Source organism: Meleagris gallopavo, chromosome 6 (genome assembly GCF_905368555.1).
Source record: "Meleagris gallopavo chromosome 6, MGAL_WU_HG_1.1, whole genome shotgun sequence".
Taxonomy (NCBI): domain Eukaryota; kingdom Metazoa; phylum Chordata; class Aves; order Galliformes; family Phasianidae; genus Meleagris; species Meleagris gallopavo.
The window spans coordinates 4,530,305-4,552,383 of NC_139409.1; the positions used below are offsets into that span (position 1 = coordinate 4,530,305).

A 22,079-nucleotide genomic window follows, 5' to 3' on the forward strand; every position below is an offset into this window, starting at 1 on the left:
TAGACGTGTGCTGCTGACAGCTGTGTCTGCACAAAGGTACAGGAAGAGCAGGGGTTAAAGGCTGCAGCAGGGAGAATTTACCTTATTTGCAAAATGCTCTCCTGAGGTTGCAGGAAGCAATTGTTAGGACTAAGTAGGGGATTTTTTGGCGGTGCCAGTGCAAGCGTTTGGGGTTTTCTTTTTATTATTTTTTCTTCTTTAACTGCTGTGGATATGATAATCTTTCTGTGCTGTTTGAGCTTAGCGTTCCCAGGACGTGTAGGATGAATGCATTCCAGGTGCTGCTTCTTGCCCCAACTTCTCAGTTTTGCACAGAACCTGCAGAGGTGAAGCTGCTGAATGGTTCACATGGCCTCGGGAAGAATGTGTATCACAATTTCTTAAATGTTGCTATCTTAGCATTTCATCAGAATACCGCGAATGTTAATTTTCAGTGCAGAAGCTTCAAAACTGAATGGGGAGAGCTATGCCTGTAGAAAACCTGCACTTCGTTTAAAAAAACCAAACCTCTGAATTGAATCCTGTCTTCAAAGAAAAGCAAGTATGCAAAATTTCCTTTGCATCTCCCAATAAAAGTCAGACATATCCTTTCTTTAGCATCAGCCTTACAAAAACGCCGAGTGCCCTTTGTTTTATTGCCATCATACCAACCAGTCTGTAAGAAGCCAGCTCTCTCCTGTCTATAAGCTGTATCTTGATGGCAGGTTGCTTATGTTCTGTTAATCCTATCAAATAAAACAATTTGATGTTTTAATTACCACTTTGTGTCCCGCATTATTCAGGCGTGCAGCTCTATTAGAATCAATAGCATGTTTTCTCGTATTTTTGTTTGCTTGCTTTGGTGACAATATTAGGGTTTTTTCATTCCAGTGTTTTACTTGAAAATTAACATATCATTAAGCAGCATAATAAGATTCTCACGCAGCGAAATGGCAAGAGAAAGCAGGGCATGGTTTTACAGCACTGTTTCACTGCTTAATTCAACAGGAGTTTTCTGGAAGTGGACCTGTCAATTAATTGGAGTTCTGTTATGGGATAGCAAAGCCAAAGCTGAAGCATTTTCAGTAAAACTTAATGTTCAGGATTATTTTTCTGTCACTGCTGAAAGTTGCAAAACACGTCTGCTGGGACCACAGCTGTCCTTCCAGCTCAGTTCTGTGTGATGAAGGGCCAAGTCCTCTCTTTTACCAGTACTGCTAGGTACACTTTTGTAGTACACGTGCTGTTTGGCTCTGGTGGGCAAGATAGGTGCGTCTTCCTAACTCACATCTGGCAGGTTAACAGTTCAGAGCTTTTGCTTTCAGAGGCAGGAAGCTGCTCTGACAGCTTGCTTTTGGTGAACTACTGGAGGTGCTCCTGTATGTTAGCTCTGCTGCTAACAACTAACCCTAGGAGGGTTTGTTGCAGGGATCCTTTTCAACAAGAGCCCCGTGGAAACGGAGATAACATACGCATTGATGAGCTGCTGTCTGTGGAGTAAAGCACTTAAATGGAAAAGAGATTTATCAGAAGTCTTTCAAACACAAGAAATTGCTGTTGACTCACCTCCTCCAGCTGTTTCCTGGGATGCACTCGAGGAGGTTTCTCCAACAACACAGCACTGCTGCATGGCTTTCTTGGCTTGCTTGGGAGAAGAGTGAGAATGGTCACTATGTCCTAGCAATGCTCCACGTGAGGCTCAGTGTAAAAGCCCTTGGAAATCTGGAGTGTTTCTGCCAGCTGAGCGGAGCTGCTTCAGATGTTCTTGAAAGGTGTGTGTCCTTGGTGTGCGGACATGGGATTTGCTGGCACCTACTCTGCAAGAGGCCATTGATGGGCTTCTTATTTCCTAAAACAAATGGTATGTTAGAGGAGTGTTAATATATATTTCTAGTGTTGCTGCCCATGAAAACCGTGTTCTTCTCAAGTATTTCGTAAAACAAGGACCATAGAGTATCCAGAGCTGGAAGGGACCCATGAGGAGCATTGAGTCCAATTCCTGAACAAGGCTGCAGCTCTGTTCCTTTAGCATAGAATCCTATGCTAGAGAACAAAGTTAATTCCTGGAATGACATTGGGTTTGATCTTTTGCTGTCATCTTCACAGATAAAGCTGCTTTTACTTCTCTTTTGGACTGGGTGAGCTGCCTGCAGACAGTGGGGCCAGCCAGGTTGTCCATGGCCACAGTTGCTTGTAATGGAGCCTATGCAAAGAAACCTCATGATGGGAAGGTTGGATGTATGCGTTGAAAGCCTGCTAGATGGACATGAAACATGACAAATGTGCCTGTAGTCATGTCATTTGTTGCTACAAATGTGGTTCTCTTCGTCGACTTGTGTATGTGTGCAGAGCACCTGAACAGACTTGGGTGTGTGTGTCAAACGATCATCTGGATTCAGTGCAGTGCTCAAAATGTTTCTTGTTACAAGAGATGGGTGTAAGTTCTGGGACCTCCTCTGTTATTTCTGTTGTATTGAGATGATGGTCATTGCTTGAAATTGGATGGGGACCTACTGATGTCAGTCCTTGAGCACCCATTCTGTTTTTTCTTGCTTTACTGGGGCTCCTTTAACTTTATAGTTGTTTTGTTTTCTTCCCTTTTTTAGGGAGAGGTAATGGGAGTGCATTAATCTTTCTGTGAAGTTTTTTTTTCAGTATTTATGTTTTTCTGTTACTCTGGATATTTGGACATATGCGGTGCTGATCAGAGGTTGTGCACTTAAAAGAGCTGTGGCTGGGGAGAGACTGTAAAGGAGGGGGACAGGCAGAGGTTATCACAGGAGGGAGTTGATTTGGGAAGATTCCTTCACCTGTGGCAAATCCCAGAATGGAATATGCCAGGCTGGAAGGGTCATTGAGTCCAGCCCCTGGCTCCACACAGGGCCACCCAAACTCTAACCCAGTACCCAGCACTTCAGAGATGCTGGTGCTGTCTTTGTGTAGAGCAGCTGCCTGCAGCCTGTGTTCCCACTGAGCAGTTTTGGGTTGCTTTGTATGAATGGGAACATCTGAAAATGGTACTCAGCATAGGAGTAACACTGCTTCACATTTTGGAGACTGCATTGCTGCTACATCACAGCAGCACCTTTGCAGAAGATGACTTTTACAACTGGACTATGGGAGAAAGGAGCACAGCAAGATGTGTTCTGCCCCAGAGGGTGGTGGGCATGGAATGGGCTGCCCAGGGCAGCAAGCATGATCCTAACCTGCTGGAACTCATGGTGTGTTGGGATGTTTAGGATGATTTGGGCAGGATAAGTGTAAAGGAATATTTAGGTTTCTCTGGCTTTTGTTCATCTGCTTGTTACTACTTCATGCCTTTCCTGTGCTTTGTGCTTGTCTTGCATATAGCACTGGGCATGAGGAAGATGAATCTGCATGTATTATGGTAGTGATAGGAAGAGCAAAAATCTGATCAGCTGTCAACAGGAAAAGGAAGTTAGCAACTTCTGATTTTCAAATATTGTATTAAGACAGGGGAGGAGAAGCTTGTATCATTTGACTAAGACTTTAATGGAGAGCAGATGGCAAATGACATCACTGGATGCTTAGTGGCTGGTCTGAAACTGCACAGCTTTAGAACTATGAGTTATCTTCAATGCTTTGAGAAGAGTAAATAAAGTTCTATAAAAAACAACAACAGCAACGAAAACAACAGAGGAATAAATGTCAAACTTGATAATTATGAATCAGGCAGCCTAATTTCAGTTCTCCGGAAGGAAAATGGGGGCATGAGGAGTCTTGTAAGAAAACAAGGAAACGGCGTCCATCAGATTTTCCTTTCAGAGGTAAAATCATGTGAAAGCATCTGATTTCTGTGGCTCGGTAACAAGGAAAGGTAAAACAAATAGATCATGACAAATTAAGTGAATCCTTTAAGCTTCTTAACTAGAAAATTGAAAGACTGTGGTGTGCATATAAAATGGGCGCAGAAGTCTTTGGGGTACGGGAAGTGGGACCACGCGGAGTCGAGTCATTATTGACTCAGTTAATGCTATGGAGAATCCACTGAATCAAACAGGTACTGGAATGAAAGCCACACTGAATGACTGAGCTGAAAATACAAAGGGACTGGATGAGCTGAATCCATATCCTGTTTTTCGTATTACTTAATCAAAAAGTTTCAAGATTCCATGGAATAACACACTATGAAAACTAAGGAGGATGATCAGCTAGCTGTGTTGCTTGCCCATAGAAAATCCTGGGACTTTTGTTATAGCTTGGTTGCACAGCCGTAAAAAAGATATATGCCTGTTTACACATTCCAATGTGACGGCTGATTTGTAAGAGCGGTGAGGCCGTCCTGCTGTACTCTGCTTTGGAAGGACTTGTGAGCTGCTGTGCAAAGCTCGAGCACCGCGTTTGGATTTGAGAGCATTCCAAGGAGCAGGGAGAGAGGAGACAGGCTAGAGAAGCTAACCTGTTGTCAAAGACTGAACAAATAGAGGATTTTCTTTTTATCCTGGGAAAAAAAAAGTCCTTGTTGTTTAGGTCAGGATTGAAAATATATATTCTGCTATAAAAAGAATCTATTCTCCCTACTGTAGTTGGATAGGATGAGAAGTGATTTTGAAGAGATGCTTGATGGACAAGAGATGCTTTATTCTGCATCTCCTTTGCCAAATCTTGACAATAGGAACTTTTGAGGTAAGAATTTGTTTCCCATTATCTGTGGAGATCATGCAGTCCCAGTTTTCAAAGGCTTTGAAAAATGATGGATTGGACAGGTTCTAACAGAAGTAGTTATGTGGATTATTTTAACAATAGAGAAGATGGCTTTGGGTCTCAGCGACTGATGTGACTACAATACTTCAATAGGTGGGTTGCCAACAGAAATGAAAATAATGCAGATGTTGGCATATGTTTTTTAATAGAGAAAACGTATGTTGGTGGGGTTACTTCTGCAAATAGTTCATCTGTGTACAGTTTGCTTCCCTCCCTCCTCTCCATCCCTGGAGACACACAAGGTGAGGCTGGCTGGGGCTCTGAGCACCTGATGGAACTGTAGGAGTCCCTGTTGGTTGCAGTGAAGTTGGACCAGATGCCCATTAAGGGTCCCTTCCAACTCAATTCTATTGTTTCCTTTAATGGTACAGTGCTATGGGGTGTTATATATAAATGCATAGGGAATCTCTGTAATTGAACATGAAATGAGGCAAGAACATTTAAAAACATCGAGTTCATTCCTGCCATGGAAAGCACCTTGAATCAGCAGCATCATGTAACCCAGAAGAGATGAGTTCAGCTGTCACTGAAGGCAGAATCCCTTCTTCCATCCTTTTAGAGCAGCTGCCTCTTTTCTTGGCCATACCAAATGCTTTTGCAGAATGCACGTAGGACTGACTTCTGGACCTGGCTTAACTTAGGGGAAGCTTCTCAGATCCCTGCTTTTGTGGTGCCCTTTGTGCGTCCTGCCATACTTTTGGGGCAGGTATGCAGCTGAACACAGGCTGATGAACGTGGGCTCATTGTGATGGTGATCTTGATGCAGCAGTCAATGCTAAAGTCAGCAGTCATTTGTTGCTACGCTGTCTTAACCAGCTGGCATGGAGAGGCAGCAGAGCAGGAGCAGAGCTGCCACCTTATTCCAGAGAAACTCAGCCACCTTCAGCCTATAAGGAGAGAAGTCAGAGCTGTAGGTTCCTTCTTCCTCCTTTTACCTCCTTGACCCATTGCAGCCTTGGAAGCCAAGGTCTTTTGTTTGCAGCCAGCTCTTCCACATCTTTCTGCCCATCTCTTGCGAGTGTGTTGGTCCTGCCTCTTCTTCCAGCTCCACAAAAGGCACTAGAAGTGCTTGAGTGTGACAGCATTTGCCTCATAGCAGCTGAAGCATGGCTGTGTCAAAGCACGTGGATACAGATCCTAAAATCACTAAGGTTCAAAAAGACCACCAAGATCATCGTGTCCAACCCATACCCACTAAGCCATCAGTGCCACATCTTCCCTTTTCTATAAGACCTCTGAGGACAGTGACTCCAGCACCTCCCTGAGCATCCAACATTGGGACACACCTGGTTGTAGGGATGTTGCAAGATTTGTTTGTACCTTCAGAGCTGTTACCCTCACTCTGTTTTGATAAACAGTGTTTGTTCAACTGTAGGAATTCGTAAATCTTTTTCCCTCTCAGAAATAGGGAGAAATAATCTCGCCATGCAGCTCGCAGCAAAGATTTGGTCGCGGGAGCTCTGGGTGCTTTTTTTGCAAGGAGAAGCTGCTTGCAGCGGTAGCTGGAACAGAACAGAACTGAATGTGCAGGATTAAGCTTGAGGCCCCAGCTTCCTGTATAAGGGGAGAAGAGCGTTCTCAGCACCAAGTGCTCGCCAAAAGGAAAATGGGTAATGCACAAACATGGGCTGGGCGGCTCGCTGTGCTGCTGCCAGCTGCTGCCGGGCGGATTCCTGCTGGCACTGGGGGCTGCGGGGGCAAAGCTGCCCCTTGGCATTGCTGTAGCAAAAAAGGGGTTTATTTCTGGGAGTAAAGAGCTCCTCATATGAATTTTGTTATTTCAGACTAAAGCAAATGTCGAGAGGTAGGAAAAAAACAGGATTTCTTGGAAGAACAACGCAAGGAAATGACAGATTTTTCGTTGAGCCACAGACTTGCAGAAAGCTCCCAGACAACGAAGAGTGAAAGAACTCAGAGACACTGTTCCCAAAACATCACTGGGACCACGATTCCCTTTAAGAGCACTAAGAACCCTGTTTTAGTTGGGGATTCCAGTGCAAGCACTGCAGAATCTCTGATTCTCATGTCCTGCTCCTTGATTTGGCTTTATGAGGAGCCACCTGAAAACACAGCCCCTGAAGAAATTTTGGAGTGCTGGTAACTTAGTTTGTAACAACTTCAAAAGCATTTGTAGTACGTATATAAAGTGTATTTGTAGTAACTTGGGTAAATGTTAGAACTTTCTCCCTCCCTGGCTAGCTCTTGTGGGATATAGTTTCGTAAGACAGAGCAAGGAGATGAGCAGAAAGCTGCCATAGCCCCATTGCTGCATTGCTGTGGTAGTCCAGTCCATAACAAATTCCTTCCCACCACCCAAGGGCCACTTTGGCTTGTGGTATGGTCTAGTGGTTGGTGACCCTGCCCGTGGCAGAGGGGTTGAAACTAGATGATCTTTGAGATCCTTCTCAACCCAGGCCATTCTGTGATCCCTCCAGCAGAAGCAGTGTGTAGGAGAGAGGACGGGACAGTTTGTAGGTTAGATTCAGCCTTCATTCTGCAGATTGCAGGCCGTAAGCTCCTTTCTCTGAGGACACATTGTCTGCTTCCTCGTGTCATGAACTCACTGGTGGCTTCCTGGCAAAGCACCCGCAGGCTCCCGGGGACTGAATGCTTCCAGCCACAGGAGCTTCCAGACACTTGGAAGCGGCAGGGCCGGCCTCTTGTTTGCTGATCTGTGACCGCCTGGGTTCACGGCCTGCAGTTTGTTTGCTCTCACAGGAGGAGGACTGGGAGCCTTTGGGATGGAAGCAGCAGCGAGCAGCACGGCTCTGCAGGACCTGCTCCTCCGGGAAGCTCTCTGGTTGTTTTGTTCCATCTGTTCTGTGAAGCTGTTTGATTGTTGTAAATGGTTTTATTTGCTTGTTGTGTTAGAGCCGTGGACTAGCAATACCTGCCTCCAAACCAGTTTTCTCCTCTGTTTTCCACGTGAACAGAGCTGTTTTTCACGAGTGGCAGAAAAAAAATCTGCTTGCTTCAGGTTATATAACATCAAAGTTACGTTACGTATAACTGAGTTACGGACCAGGATGCACTGAGCTCCTCTTGTGGTCACGGTAAGTGGTCATCTTCTTTGATAGCAGTCACTAAGCTATACGTTAATGATTTAGAATCAATGTGATAAATAGTGAAATACTTTGTTGCAGCTTCAGTTTTAAAAACAGTGGTTTATGATCTGCCCCTATTTAAATGCCTGCCTTAATCCTCTCACAGTAGTACAACAAATGCAGCGCTGTTTCTAGAAGCTTAAGAAAAGGATTTGTTCTCTAGTGTTAATTTTTTTTAATATGTTATTCATGAAGAAAGGAGAGCTGAAAGCTTTCTCTTCCTTTTCAGTAAAAATGAAACTAAGAATACGTAATCTGTATAGAAAAGCATGTAGAGGGTCTTTTCTAACTCCAGCTCTTGCTAGCGTTGGAGTGGTGTATGCGAGTACTGTTGTACTTTCCTTAGGGAACAGGAGCCACTATTCTGCCAAAAATAAGCTGGTAAGGCCATTGAATAATGCATACAATACTGTAGGAATTTAATTCCTCACAGAAGTCAGAGTAGTTCTCATTGGGATATGTGTTTTCAAATGACTTTCTGCTTCCTAAACTTTCTTCAAGCTCCATGTGTGAGCAGGATCAGCTCTCTGGTTTGGGCAGGGCTGGGTACGTTCTTGTGTTCCTCATAGCTTTTACAGGCTGGCAAGGCCAGATGTGTGCATATGCATGGGCTGTCTTCATGCCTGCGTGTGCGTGCTCTTAGTTTATTTAGGCAGGCAAAGTGTTGAGCCCTTCTGTCTGTGCCTTACAGGTGGAATTTGGGAAAGCATTTCAAGTTGTTTAGTGTTGTGTTGTACAATATATTCTTTCAATATGGGATATTTTAAATCTGGTGAGAACCTGTGGTTGTGCTTAGACTTCCCCTGTACTGTCACTATAAACAAGAGGTGTAAGCCAGGTGACACCCTCAGTGCTATGTTTCACTTCATGTACTTTCTCATTCCTAGATTGTGCTGTTTAATTGCCTGAAATGACTCAAGGGAAAAAATCCACCAAGTTGCATGTTCAGACAAGGAGCTCTCAAGATACGTTATTCCATCTCCTTACTCAAATCTTGCACAACAATTAGTTTATTAATAAGAAAAATATCTGTAATTAGTAGTATACAAACACCAAACACCACAATTAGATTTTGTGGAAGCCATAACTTAAATTGTTCCTTGAATATTAAGGGCCTGATCTGCTTGGGCTTCGTGCCATTCTCTGAATACGTGGGACAAAATGTTGCGTGATATGATGACAGAATTTTATGCTTCCTGTGAGCTAGGAATAAAGTTAGGATGTTAAAGGCTAAATGCTCCTTCGGACCTTAATAACAAATTTTATGAGTACCTCTCATTTTTAATATATGTTCAGCCTCGAGCTCCTGGAGGAAGGCTGCTGGTGTGTCTCACCTGTGATTCAAAACGAAGCTGGTGCTATGTTGTCCACTTTTCTGTGGTTGGTCTGTTATATATGTGTTATTTTTTGGGACCAGATTTAAAAAGGTATTCTGCAGACAACCATGGCACACAATACTTGAAGCCACTTGTCTTAAAGCGTAGAAACTTGGAGTGGAAAGGTGAATCCAGTTCTCTTTGGGCTTTAACTAGTGAATGTTCTTCTGCTGGAGGTGGACCTTCCTCTCTCTGCTTTGCAGTACATACACCCTGCTAAGATGTACAATGTGAGTTTGTATTTTGTCACCTGATGCAGAGTTTTAGGGAAACCTCAGCTTGATACCAGAGTGGTCACTTCAAGCAGTTGGTACCTTCCAGCATTCATTGGATATCTTACTGTCTTTCCTTTTTTTGGCAGTTTGAAACTGATGTTTGCAATGGAAAATTCATGTTCTAGCTTTTTTTTTTTTTTTTTTCCCCACATCCTGACTTCCAGCCACATTCCTTAATGTTTGCTGTGGTTTATCCAGTGCCTTACAATGCAAACAGTGCTGGTACAGATCTTTGTACCATAAGGAAGAGAGAAGGATGGATATCACAGGTTTGTAGAAATTGCATTTTTTGAGGCTCTGTAGATAGAACTGTCTTTGGGATTGAACATAAGGCTTATGGTAGTGGCAAGGAACTCAAAACCAGAAAGCAGGCACAAACATTACCTAAGTGCTGTAATTACCTCGCCTTGTTATTGAATGATGGTGAAGCGTGTCTCAACGTGTGGCGTGTCAAAGGTATTTGGAAATGATGCTCGTCCTTCATTAAAGGAAGGGAATGAAGCAGCCTCTTCCACACTCGGCCTTGCCTATAAGCGTGCAGTAGCTGATTAAAGAAGATTCTTTGAATAATTGAATTTTCTCAGCTGAGGGGGGAAAAAAAACACAACAACAAGCTTCACGGATCATGTGCGTGCTTCATTGCTGCACAGCTCTGTGTCCAAGGCATCCTCTGTATGAAAAAATGTTCCACTTTCACCTCCTGGCAAAAGGAGGGAGGAGGAATGAGGGGAAAAACTGCAGTGAAAGTACATCCAGAAGCTCTGCTCTGTTTGTGTAAGCTCTTTCCCTTGTGAATTTTGTTGTGATCTTTGAGCTGGTGGCTTTTCATAATATGTTGGACAAATAAATCTGCTCTGAAACATTCTGTCATCAGACTTTCCATATCACAGTGGTTTTCTTGCAACATGGCACAGAGTACTCAGGAGTCCCCAGGAATCCAAAAACCTGGGAGACCCTCAGCAGCTCCTGGTGGATATGGGAGGCATTCATGGCGCACAGGAATCAGGCAGGGGTTCCTCACCCAGCTTTGTCAAGGAACCTCATGGTTCTAGTCCTGTGTCTTGTTTCTCATGTGGGCACTTTTCATCTGTATTTGAACTACGCAGACTTCTAGTTTGGAGTGGTTGGGAAATAGTTGCATTGATATGGGTAGAGGAGGAGAAGGGTTGCACGAAGGGGTTATTTTGGAGTATTTTTAGTGCAGATACGCTTGATGGATTGTTTCTGGTCTTGGCCAATTCCGCTGACTTACAGGAAAGAAGGGATCCGGGGGTTGATCTCTCCCTGAACTGTAGTTGTTTGCAATATAAACAGCTGAGCTATTCTTCAGATCCTCTCTTAAAGAAAAAACAAAACCAGGCACTTTTTGGGTGAGTTCTAACATAGACAAATGATGCAAATTACACCCTACGAGTGCTTATCAGCTTGGCTTTGTGAATGCTACCTGTGGTTAGCTGGAGTGATTCCTGACAGCAGCAAGCTAAGGAGAAGATCCGTGAAAAGTCCTTGGAAATGAACTGGTTTTTATTCTGCTATTATGATTTCAATGTGGAGACCCATTCCCTCCTAGAAACTTTCTGCTGTTTGAGTCTGGGCAGGGGAGTTTGGCAGCATGCTCATTGAGCTCAACGGGTCTCTCTTTGGTTGCTTCCAGAGGAGGTTCAAGTTGGATATTAGGAGAAATTTCTTCACCAAAAAGAGTGGTGATGCAGTGGCACAGCTGCCCAGGGAGGTGCTGGAGTCACAGGTCCTGGAGGCGTTCAGGAGCCGTGGAGATGTGGTACTGAGGGATGTGGACATGGTGGGGTGGGTCAGTGGTTGGCCTTGGTGGTCTTAGAGGTCTTTTCCAGCCTTTGTGATTCTGTGATTCTTGGTGGGGCTGCAGCCAACGCCTTGTGCTGGGGCAGGGGGATGAGACCAGAGTTCTTCAGCAGAAAGGGCAGTGAGAGCATCCCCAGTACTGCACAGCTTAGCTGTGTGCTTGTACTGCTAATCTCTGTTAAATTTAGGGCTGGGAAAATTGTCTGTTGACATGCATTTGCCTCATAATGTGTTCCTCTGTCCCCAAGAAGCCTACGGTCTTGTAGGAAGAGCTGGAATGAAGCAAGCTGATACGCAGCTATTTGTCCTCCCTTTTTGGGTTACGTAGGAGTGGGAGAGATGCCAAATATTTTGCTTGTTTTGCAGCAAGCGTGCAGTCACACACAATGTATTTCTGCTCTAGATCTGTGGAGCTTCAGGAGCTGAATTCAAATGCAGGAGTTGGTTTAGATTTTAGTAACTGAGTGAGTATGCTGGGGCTGGGCAGAGGAATGGAATACTTATTGGTGGAAATGCATTCTGGCCAAGGGAGCTTAAAGTTGTGCAGGTGAGCAAGGCATGTAGCTGTGATTGCAACCATCTCACCCACGGCTTCTCTCAGTGCAGAGCTGGACTGCAGGCAGGTTTGGGGTTAGAAATAGCTGTTGCTTTTCCCTTGTTCTGTCTCAGGCCAAGTCATGAGCCCCGTTGCAGGGGATGGCTGCAGGCTGGCAAACCTTGAGTTGTGGTGCAGAGAGCTGTTGTGTGGGGCGTGAGCTATCCAAAATGGATTGTCATGATGATGGACGTCCCACTGGTTGATGCTCATAGATGAAGATAGTGATTCAGTTTTTGCAGGTTACCGTGGCTGGGATTTTCCATCTCAGCATGTTCTGGATAGGCCACTGTGCCGGGCTCCTGGGTGGGAGCATTAGTGCTCTTCTGCTCTCAAACCAGGTGAGGGAATGAGAGCTCCAATGGGTGAAGTCCATGCTCTTCAGGAGCTGGTGGTCTGCTGTGCCAAGAGCTGCAGGGCACTGAGGTCTTCCTTAACACAGTGGTAAATGGAGCTGCCTCATGGCTGAGAGAAGAGGATGCAAGGAGGTGGGGATGTCTTAAATCAGGACTGAACGAGCTGAATGCACTTAGCACTGCAACAGCAATGAAGAAAAGCAGCTTTTTTGCCAGGTGGGACAGAGACCAGCAGACCTGCACGTGTTCTGCTTCAGTAGAAAGCTTCAGATCTGTTGGTGGGTGCAGGTGTTATTTTTTTTACCTTCATTTATCCTTTCTGACAGGGTGAAGGCGTGATCTCTGAGGGTAGCAAGGCAGGTTTGGTGGGATGTAGCTACATAATCATTGACAAATGTAAGCATTTTTTGTTCCATTGTACAACGTAACAGTTCGTGTTCTGCTTTCCAGGATCAGTAAAAGTTAAAGCATTGGTATTAAACTGCACACTTTCCTTTCTGTGTGAAGTTTAGGATATATCACATGGGCTGAGTGTACGTGATGTTCTGGGCTTTGGAGAACAGCTGAATGTGTCTCCAGCTGTTCCAGCTGCAGTGCAAGAGAGGCACTGAAGGATGTGGTAAAGGCAGCAGGATACCTTGAGAAAAGTCCCTCCTGTTGGAAACGTAATATGTCAGAAAAGAAATCATTTGTTTTCATTGCTGATTATCTGACTTTCTAAATAAGCAATGAAACCTGGCTTTGTTTTGGGAAGGAATTGTTGGAAGTTGGGTAAGTTTTGCTGCTTGCTTTCAGTGAAACCTGCAGTAACTTTATCCATTCCCGCATCCTTGGTTTCAATCTTAACCTAGTTTAGGTTTCCTAATATCACATTTCCAGGTGGGAATGCTCCAAGATTGGGTATAATCTTCCATTCAAACGATATGGTCAGGAGAGCAGGGAATGAGTATTTCACAATGTATCTCTCTGGATCAGTTGAAAACAGTCTTAATGCAAAGCCAGGCTGGCAGCCAGCCGTCCATCCTGCTACAGGGGGTGCTGGTATTACTTATGCTGCCTTGTAGCTGTTGGTAGTTATTGCTTCAAGCTTTTTGATTCTTAGCATTAAGCATTACTGTTTTTTGTCTTTTTTTTTTCTTTTTTTTTTCTGAATGGAGGGAGTACGCCGAGTGCTTTCCTAGAAGTCGCTCTGCTGTTTTGTTCAGCTTCATGTTTGGGTACAGTGAACACACGTAGCCAGCGAGGAAATAAAACTCCTGTCAGACTCCTGATCATTCATTAAAACTGTCAGATTGTATTGGTTTTGGCTGTTCCCTCTTATGCAGTCTTTTTTTTTTTAATAGTTGATCTGGATTCAGATAGACATTTAGATGTTTTAAACATAATGTGAGTGCGTTATGCTTGTTTTTTAGAATTGACAGCATATATCTTAATGGCTTTCTTAAGTAGACCCCAGGGAAATGGAGTTGGAAAGCCAAAGTGAGAGGTCTCCTGCCTCAGCAGCACAGTGCTGCCAGATTGAGCTAATTATTAATGAGAATTTGCCACATGCCTTCGTGGGTTTTTGATTTAACTGTTTGCTCAAAGTATAACGACAGAAGGTGAGTGCTCCTACTGAATTGAAACCCTGCAGTGACTAATGTTGTAATTCCTTTAGATTTAATAAAGTTACTGAACATTTGGAGCTCTTCCAAAAAATTCAGTTCAACTTCAATTCATTCAATTCGATGATCTTTGAGTTCCCTTCCAATCCAAGCCGTTGTGTGAGTCTGTGAATTGGGTTGGAAGGGACCTCAAAGATCGTAGAGCTCCAACCCCCTGACCTGGGCAGGGTTGCCACCCACTACATCTTAAACAATATTTTTTTCTCTGCAATATTCACTTGTACTGCATATCCAGAACACTGCAAGTATTTGAAAAAATGAATGTATGGAGGATAGCTGAAGGTTAGGTGAAGCCTACTCCATATGGAAGTTAAGATGGAAGAGGCACAACCTTGGCAGTTCCCCTAAGTTGGGCTCTGTACAGATACACTGAAATCTTATGGACTATTCCTTAGTAAATCCCTGCAATTAAACAGGCAGCAGTCAAGTTTGTGATCAAAATCTGACGTCTTTGTTTTCCTCCCAGATGCATTAGGTTCCAGGAACTTGCTCAAGCTGTATGCTGGCTGTACCTTCATTTCAGGAGTTGTCTTAGTTGTTGGAAACAACCGTTACTTTCAGATCATATTAGCAAAGGAGGCACCAATGAGAAAATGATTTAGAGAAAGTTCCCTCTTCCAACTGATTGGAGTTGCTTCTTTTTTCTGCAGCAGTGTGTGGGTTGTAGTGTATAGAAAAACTGGGGAGGAGAAGAAGCAGGGAAGAGCAGTATTTGGTCCAAATGACAGCATTTATATTGAGCTGCGTAACATTTTAAAATGAAACAATTTCCTACCCCAAGAAAGATGGTAAATCTTCCCTACAGTCATGCATGTTTCTTACTCTGTTACATCTTTTTCAGAAACAGTGGGATTTCAGTGGTTCAACAGAACATGTTAGCAGGATCAGCATGGCTTTCTGGCACAGCGTGTTCTATGAGAACTGCATGCAGTGTCCACACAACAGCAGTATGTTGGGAGAAAGAAGTGGTAATTCAAAGCAGGCATCTGAGATGACATACACCAAAAAAAAAAAAGGGCATTTGAGTTTCTTTTTCACTCTTAGAGGTGGATCAGTGGAGAAGCAGGCCTGGGATGAGCCGTTTCTCTGGCAAGGAGAAGAACTGCAGCCCGAGTTAAAGCGTCCCCAGGGAGTGACTGAAAAATTCATAAAGTGAAGTGGAGGAGCAGAACTTCTTGCAAGGGAGCTCCCTGCAGCAGTGTGCCTGCTAGATTAGTCCCCTAGCAAAGAGCTGTTCCTGGGGAAGAGATGAGAAAGCCTGCAAAAATAGACTAACGCTTTAGGTTTGATGCCTCTCTGAAGGATTTGCTGCAAAAAGTGCAGTTGGGAATGTAGCTGTCTCTATGGGAACATCTTGCTGCTATATTTAGCAAAAGTAAATGAAGCTTGTTTCATCAGATGAGCACAGTTTTGGTAAGGTTTGATTGGAGGGGTTCGGATTATTTTTGGGGGGAGAGAGACTCGAGGAATTTCTTTGTTCAGGTTCAGTGAATCACTTGTCTGGTATTTTTCAAGTCAGAAAGTGCCAAAGGTGTGTGTTCTTTCTGCAGGCAGTGTTAGGATTGGGTGACAATTCAACCTGAAAAATTAATTGCTTGGATAAAATGTATGGCAGGTGGCTGGCTGGGCACGTTCAGCACTGGACAATGCCTGTGGAGCAGAGAATTTGATGTCTCTCCTGTATGTTCTGTTTTCATGGCATCCCTTAGGTACACTGCAGCTGGGGGATGTGCCTCTTGGGTGTGCAGCACACGTCTTACAGCAAAACTCTGCACAAGGGCTCCTCTTCAACTTGCTTTCCCATCTGCTTTTGGCTTAGCTAGCATTGTTCAGTGAATTACACCTTCAACAGCAGCATGGCCATGAAGGAATGTGGGGGCAGACAGCAGTGGCTCCAGTTGTGCTCCAGGTGCCCACCTGCTTGCAGCTCATGCCCCGTGCTCTAACAGCTTGGTGAGTTCCTCTTTTCTCCCTTTCCCTCCTTGCTACGCTCAAGCCCAGCACACAGCCGAGCAGGTCAGATGCTGCACATATTTCTGCTCTATAAACACATGCATGTTTACATTTGTTTCACTGCTGTTTTGACTCAAATCCCACTCCAATGCCAGAGGATACCAGCTGTGATGAACGGACCCCGAGATTCTGCCACTGTGTTTCCCTGCGTTTGCTTCTCTCCTGCCTTCCTGCTCAAGTATTTAACCACTTCTTGGAGGTTACCTTCCAGGATTTCAGAGGCCAACCTGGGAGCAGTTCAGAGGAGCCATGATGCACAAACATACGTTCTGGTTACTAATTCTCCTTGTTATATTTATGATTGAAGGCAAACTTCAGCGCTGATTGCTTATTCTGTATTGCTCCATGTTATACTCAGCTTAAACCACAAAACCACGCTCTTTTTGCAAAAATAAAATCTTCTCCTCTCCACTAACGGCTGTACTTTGATTGTGAGCTGCTATGAAACCTTAAAGCAAACCCCCTTGCTTCCATGCTGCACCTCTAAACTGCACATCTCACATGGAAGCTCCCAGCCCTTTGCTGCTCCACCTTTGCACTGCTGTGCCTCGCGCTCGCACCCAGTTCTTTCTTTTCGCAGGCCACATCTGCTGGTGAACTTTGTGCAGTCCGCCTGGGTTTTTTTCTTTTTTTCTTTTTTCTTTTTTTCTTTTTTTTTTTTTTTCCCCTCCCCTTTTTACTAGAAGAAAGGTTTGTTTGTTGGCCGCTGGCTTGGGGCGGGACAGGAATGCAATGCATGCCCAGACCGCGCAGTATTTCCTGTTGCTGCAGCCCTCTGCGTCGGCACGGCTCCAGCACGAGCAGCTCAGAAACGAGGCAGCTCCCGAAACGCCTTGATTTTTCTTTTATGGAGGGGAGGGGGGGGGAAAAAAACCATATTTTTAACAGTGAATCTTTGTGGCGTGACGGTGCTTGAAATCTGTTGGTTTCGAGGGATGTGTGTTATTTATAGGTTGCTGTGGCAGGGAGTTTTAACCCTACAGAAGGTGCAGGGAGGAGGATCCGTCGCGTCACTGCAAAAAGTGATGTTTATTTTGCAGCACAATATGGCTCCATCGTGCTTCCTGTGTAGCTCAGCTCACTGCATTTTCCACTCGGTTAAAAATAGTGGTGATCTTTTGTCACTGGAGTTATTTCTGCATTATTTGCGCTGCTTTATTTTGCTCTTACATTGTTAAGGAGTCTTACTTCTGCATTGCGTGAATCCTTTAGCAAGAAATACTACGTCTGGGCAAAAGGGAAGAGGTTGAGTTTGGTCACTTCTGCCAAGGGACGTCAAATTTTGTCTTGAATGTGGTGCGGAAGGGAGATGAGGGGCTTTCTTCCTTTTATTATTATTTTGAAGCACTTCTGTAGGCATGGCGGCTTTGTTGCTGTTTCAGACTTACTGCTGATAGAAGAGTATCTGTGGGCTGTGGCTATGCATTGATTTATATTTTTTGTTATTTTTTTTAAGCAGATCCATGTTTTAGAGCACTTTTGTCCCTGGCTCCAGCAGAGCATAGGAGGTCTGGAGAGGGCAAATATCAGGAAAAGGTTGGGTTGTGAATTGTGTGTAGGAGTAAATGTATATATGCAGAAATGCTGTATATCCTTGTACCTTTTTATGTGCTTGGTCTTGTTTGAAAAGAGGGCAAGTGTGCAGGTCAGTCCCTTGGTCCACCTTTGATCCATCCTTGGTCCTTCAGGATGGCACATGCCAACAAGGCAACTGGGTGCCAGTATGGGACAGATGCTAGCTGAGGGGATAACCAAGGCAAGGCTGAATGGCCATATCCAGGCCTCTTTAAAGACCATCCAGACATTGACATGGAGGTACAGCATCTCCCTCTGCATTGTGCTGGAAGGGTCCTGCAAGCCTGACATCTCTTACTGAGTTCGTACTCTCACCTGTTTTAATCCCTGGCTGCTTGAACTTCTTGAATCACAAAGAGATGTACCTTTCAGGCTTTGGAGATGCACAGCTACGTGTGGCAGTGGACTCACTGAAGCTCTGCTGCCTTGTCAAGCAGAGCAGAAGCAGAGGAGCTGGCCAGGCTCAGCACTGTGTAATGTGAACTCAAAGGTATTTTGCTCACAGCATGGTTCAGCAGGTTAATTAGGCTGTTAAAAGCTGTTTTGACTTTCTGGCTTCATTATTAAACGTGAATGCCCCCAAAGCAGTGGGTCTGTTCTTAAAGCCTTCAAGCTGACTGGCCGTGAGGAGGTGAGCTTTGGCAGATGGATTTATTTTCATTAAGCATTTCCTGGTTGTGAGATCTTACTTTTTTTTTGAATGCTTGCAGCACAGCAAGACAGCAGGGATGTTTATCTTTAAGTCATGGTTTAGATGAGTAGTAACACATGTGATATGAAGGATATACTATCATAAATATGTACATCCAACTGTGGCGTACAGACTGTAACATACCAGCTGTTTGGTTTTCCTTGGAATCCTTTGGGCTCTCCTTGGAACCTTGGTTTATGTGCTGTTTTGAGGCTTTTTGTGGTTTCTCCTTCCTCCTTGTCAGTTCAGAGGGCAGTGTGGCCAGTCCCTGCGTTCAGCCTTGAGGTGCTACAGCAGATGGAGCATCACAGCACTGTGCAGAGAAGGCAGAGCAGAGTTCTGCTTCGTGGTTTGAAATTCACTGCTGTCAGTGCTTAGCAATTGAGCTTCCAGCAGCAGCGGATATTTCATCCACCCACATTTAGGGAATGCAGCTAATAATTATGATCAGGCAAAAGTTGGTTTTTCCTTGAAGCTGCTGCAACAACAAAAAACATTTCCAGAGTGTTATTTGATGAGGTGGAGGTCAGTTCTCTTCATGCTGCTTTGAATTAACATCCATCCTGACTATTTCTCTCCTTTTTGTTCTCAGTAGTACCCAAAAGTGTACTTTCACAGCTCTTTGGCAGGATGGAGAACACGTTCCAGTTTTGTGCTGCCCTTCAGCAGTTCTGGGCTAACAGTTCCATCTCAGTGTGCAGATACAGTTCCTGAGTTTGCTTTCCAAAACGCTGTGGAATGGGTTAATAAAATAGCATTGTTCATTTAAAATCTCCTGTGAAGTACAGATCTTGGTGGGCAGAATTAAGTGCTTTGGGAAGAATTTTCCTTCACGAAACTAGTCTGGGATCCCTCCCTTCAAAGAAATGCCTTCGATGGAAAAACCAAGACCTGAGGATAATTCAGTTACATACTGATGGGGAGAGAGGTTACTAAACATAGCTGAAATGAAAACAACTCTGGAGTGTATGGCACTGGGTATAAACAGGGCAATTTGCTCAGGTTTTACCTGTAGGAAGGTTAACCCAGACGAGGGCAGTTATTTCGGGTATGTGACAGTGCCATTCCTGCAGAGCCCATGTGGAATTAAACAAGAATAAACTGAATAAACTGTAAACGATGTTTTAAACTAAAGCAATCTGGGAATCACATTCAGATTTTGTTTAAAGTATTATAAAATAACTTATGGCCTGATGTGCGTGTTCCAAAAATCGGAACTGCTTTGTAGCTCTGACTTCTGTAGATTATACAACTTCATTTTTCTACTAAGAAATCTTAAGATCGAGACATCACACATCTGTAATCACGTATAGATTTAGAAGCTGCCTTCTTATGAAGAAAGGTTTTGCTTAATGCTACTTTGTTCTTACTTGCACGTTCCCATTTTGCCTTATAAACAACCTTGTTCGCGGAGCGCTCGTGATGCGCAGATGTTCATTTTATTGCTCTTAGTTTGTCTGGAAACGCAGTGGAAATCTCTTCATTACCCTGTTTCTGTCCTTCAGGAAGACTGGCTATTGCGTGCATTTCATTAGGAAGCAGCAGCAATAATTGGACACCTCGTGGGCCGTGGGGGGACGGAGCGGAGCTTCCAGACTGCCTGCTGTGCCTCCTGAGTGCGCAGGGCTTTGCGCACAGCGGCTGCGTGGCAGTCTGGTCTTAGAATTAATTGCGTTTTTATAATTAATTGTGACTTTCAATAGCACAAATTAACCGTCTTTCACACAACCACAGCACAATTTGATGGGAGAAGCCCTGGACTAAACTTTTATTTTAGAATACACCCATGAGGGAAGAGCTTTTCCTCACCGTGTTACTCACACTGCTGTTGCAGTTCCTGCATTTGGAGAACAAAAGCATAAAGATTCTGCCTCCAAAGGGTAACGTGAGTCATGGGAGGATTGCAAGGATGCTGTGGATTTATGCTGTAAGCGTGCTTGAGTGTTATTTTCCACTGTAACAGTTTCTTCATTGTTTCCCTTCCCATTTTGCTTGCATAGCCACCTGGTATGGTTACATATCTTCTGTTTGGGCTTGTGTGATTACAGTAATTTGTTTTAAAACTTGCCTTTATGTTTCCTTGCATCCTTCCCCGCATTCAGTAATGCTGTGGGTTCATTTGGACGTGGCAGAAGACCTTGAGGAGCACAGTTCTTGGGACCACAGTGGCTTGCAGAAACTTGTGGGCAAGGTGGGAATGAGCTTACCTGCAGGCAGCAGGCAACCACAGGTTGTGAGCAAGGAGATCTCTCATGAGGATGAGGGCAGGGAAGCTCTAGGTGGGACATTCCTCTGGTTTGAAAGTATGGATCTGCACCAGAGCCCCTACAAAGTGTGGTATGTATAGCCTGTTTTGATGACATCTCAAATGAAAAGAACGGCACTAGATTTTAATGCTCATCAAGGGAGGAGCATCAAACAGCTGGCACTTCATTTTATTCGTTGAATTCCAATTAACAAGAGATGTGGTGAAAAGAATCTTTTGGATGTTGGGATATTTGGAGACTCTTGCAGACCCCATGAAGGCTGTGCCCAGTGTGATCTTCAGTTGTGTGGAGCAGGGAATGAGGAAATACAGTGACAGCATTTGTACGGGCATCGGGTATATAAAGTGTGCGTGGATGTGTACAGAATTAAAACCAACTGTGAAGAGCTGGAGGAAGGCTGTGGGATTTTGAATGACTGACCATAAAGCTAAATGTAGATTTTCTGCATGGGAAAATGTAAGAATTCTTGCCCTAGGAGTTACAAGGAAGGTATGAGACCAAAGCATGGTGTTGATGTATAAATTCATGGTGCGCTCTCCTTTCATCCTGAGTGTTGCAATCCCAAAAATACGAAATGGAGAAGGCAGTTCATGTCCAGTGGAAAGCCTGGCTCTCAGCAGCAGCCCTCGGAGCAGGGAGGTGTGAGCAGACCCAACCAATCCTGGAGACTTCCAGGAGCTCCAACATTTTGTGGCTGTAGCCGCAGCTGCCAGAAAGCTGCAGCTCTCACTGGGTGGAATTTCTCTTGAAATTCTGCATTCTCTAAGCACTTCATGCTGTTCTTTGCATATACAGACCACCCATGGCCTGGTCTTAAGCATGTGAGGTTTGAAGGCTAGCATGATGGGATGTAGGTAACTTCTTGCCTTGATTGTGTTCAGAAACCTGAAGGCGAAGCTCAGAAGCGTCCTTATGCGAACATTGAGTAATTAGTTTTTCTTGCTTAACACTAGCCTTCCATTGACTTCACAGAGATGTTTTCTGCAGCAAAGACTTTATTCTCAGCCTAGAATATTCACTGGACTTCATTGTAAAGTGTGATCAGGACTTGGGGAGGATTTCTGTGCGCAGAAATTGTTTGCGGAGCAAAATTTCATGTTATGTTCTTGTACCTTACAAAGTTCAGGGGAAAAAGAAATCAGTGTGCTGTCGTGTTTTTAAATGGAGTCTGAAGGGACAGATCAGAGAAGCAGGTAATATGAAACAAGGGAGAGTGCTCACAAGTGTGGAATATCAAAACTGTCCTGTGAAACCGATATCAGTGCATCACACAGACTTGCAATGGGGAAATGGTTTTAAGTTGAGGGAAGGAAGATTAAGGTTGGATGTCAGGGGAAAGTTCTTTACAGAGAGAGTGGTGAGGTGCTGGAACAGCTGTCCAGAGAGGCTGTGGATGCCCCATCCATCCCTAGAGGTGTTCAAGGCCAGGTTGGATGGGACCCTGGGCAGCCTGGTCTGGTATGAAATGTGGAGGTTGGTGGCCCTGCATGGGGCAGGGGGGTTGGAGATTCATGATCCTTGAGGTTCCTTCCAACCCTGGCCATTCTGTGATTCTATGTGTTGGTAAAAGAGGGTGAAAATACTTGAGCAGATACGCTGTATAAGAGAACAGAATTGTTGGACCCATCAGAAAAGTTG

At 44.4% G+C, this 22,079-nt stretch overlaps 1 protein-coding gene across 2 annotated transcripts in view; it reads left to right on the forward strand.

Moving 5' to 3' along the window:
* CTDSPL (CTD small phosphatase like) overlaps positions 1-22,079 on the forward strand; it is a 72,362-nt gene that overhangs the window by 16,633 nt on the left and 33,650 nt on the right. The window lies entirely within an intron of this gene.